Here is a 2,348-nt window from a genome sequence, read left to right on the forward strand (position 1 = left end):
GGTCTTAGCCTCTCCTCTCCCCCAAAGCCCAGCGTGAGGCCTGTTCCAGAGCAGGTGATAGGGAAAGTCTTTGAAGGATTATGTTTCTTGTGGTTTACATTTACATATTAACCAAACACTTTTCCTGGATCCAGCCTTGTGGTTCTATTTCCCTTTTGTCCCAGGGACCACTGAGCTAGGGCCAGCCCAGCCCTTTGACTCTGATGAAGCTGGTTCTCCCTGGAGGTGGTAGGTTGGGTAAATTTAATGAAGTTAATGGCCAGGGAGGGGTTTGCTCCACATGACAAACAGAGCATGGACTCTGTCTCTGAGCTGAATGGAGGTTCCCTTAAGTGCAGCCATGGAGAGAGGAAGGAGGTGTTGGCATTTCTCCTCCCCTGCCATGTCCCTTTGGAGAGAATCAGCAGGACAAGCTTCAGGCTCCTAAGGACCTTTGTCCGCGGACCTCTCAGAATGGGACTGGTGCTTGTGACTGGAGTTTGGAAGCAGTATGAGCAGGTACAAAAGTCTAGAACCTTCTGCCATAGATCCCGGCAGTTAAGTGGCAGCCGAATCCTCTGAAGAGCCTTCTGTAGCCCCTCTGACTTGGGGATGGAGAAAACCGGGTAGACACATGCCTCTGTCTCTCTGTGTCACCTTGACCACTCTTTGTCTCTAGGACAGTTAATTTGCCTTCTGTTGCATTCTTCCCTTCCCCTGTCATTCCTGCCATTTCTGCACATCCTGACCCAGCTCGTATTTCAAGGCTCACTTCAAATATTCTCTCCTCCATGAAGCCTTCCCTGATTTTCTGCCTCTCTTTCCAAGCTAGGATGGATTTTCCCCTTTTTCAACTTCCAGGACACTTTTGGCTTTGATTCCCTGAAATAATTAATTAATTATCTAATTTTTTAAGTTATAAAAGAAATGCCTACTTATCTTAAAAGTCAAACAAAATAGGGATTTGTAAAAAAAAGAAATAAGAATTTGTTTCTTCCAATTTTCTTCCCTCTCCAATCCTGCCTTTCTCCCCAGTAATCCTTGTTAAGGGTTTGGAGAGTTCTTTTCATAGCTTTCTTTGTGATTCATGCTTACACACACACACACACACACACACACACACACACACACACACACACACCCCCTACATAGACAGCTTCTGACATGGCTCCCAATGACCCTCACCTCCTGTATTCATGCCCTTGTGCATTCTCCTCTCTTTGAGTGTGAGCTGGACCTAGTGACTTGCTTCTAATGGATAGACTATGGCAACATTGATGCAATGTCACTTCTGGCATTAGTTACAAGAGACTGTAACTTCTGCTTTCTCGGTATTCTCTCTCTGGCTCTTCTCATGGGCTTGTTCTGATAGAGAGAGCCACCTGGCAAAGAAGTGAGGGTGGCTTCTGGCCAACCACTAGAGAGGAACTGAAGACCTCCATCCAAAAGTCCTGGAGAAGTCAAACCCTGCCAACAACCATGTAAGTGAGCTTGGAAACAGATCCTTCCACAGTCAAGCCTTCAGATGACTGCAGCCCCGGCAGACACCTTGATTGCAGTCTCACCAGAGACTCTGAGCCAGAGGACCCAGCTAAGAAGTGCCTGGATTCTTGACCCATAGAAACTGTGAGATAATACATGTGTGTGTTTTCAAGCTGTTAAGCTTTGGGGCAATTTGTTATGTAACAATAGATAACAAACATCCCTTATGTGCTGGTGCTTTTATTTCTATAGGAGAAATTCATAATAGAGTTAGTAAAGAGTCAACAGCTATACACATTCTAACTGTTAACAGATGGAGCTATATTTCTTCTAAAAGATTGTAGCAATTCCTGTTCTCTCCAGCCCTTGCCCTTTACATATTCAACAGAACCGAATATTATCAATCATTTACAATTTTTGCTACTCCAGTGGGTGAAAAAGCCATCTTATTTTTGTTATCATTTGCATTTCCTTTACTATTAGGGAGGCTGAGCATTTTTACTTATATTTATTGTCTATGTGTATTTCATTAGGCTAACATTTATTAAACCCCTACTGTGTGCCAGGTTCTATTATTAAGATATTAATAGGACATGGGCCTTGCCTTCAAAGAGCTCACAGATCAGTGGGGAAGATGAACATATGTAAATATATATAATAGCATGGTAAGTGCTGAAATGCATATTTGCATCCAATGTTCTAGAAACACAGAAGTAAAAGAGATCAAAATTTCCTGGGGTTGCTTGAGAAGATAGGTGGAGAAATGGGCGTTTGAATAGGGTATTGAAGGAAGTGTAGAAGTTTGTCCAGTGGAGGAGAGTACAGCATGGGCAAAGACCCAGAGGCATGAACAAGTTGGTGTTCAGCAGGCTGGGACAGAGGAGACA

Source organism: Lipotes vexillifer, unplaced genomic scaffold, assembly GCF_000442215.2.
Source record: "Lipotes vexillifer unplaced genomic scaffold, Lipotes_vexillifer_v1.1 scaffold213, whole genome shotgun sequence".
NCBI lineage: Eukaryota > Metazoa > Chordata > Mammalia > Artiodactyla > Lipotidae > Lipotes > Lipotes vexillifer.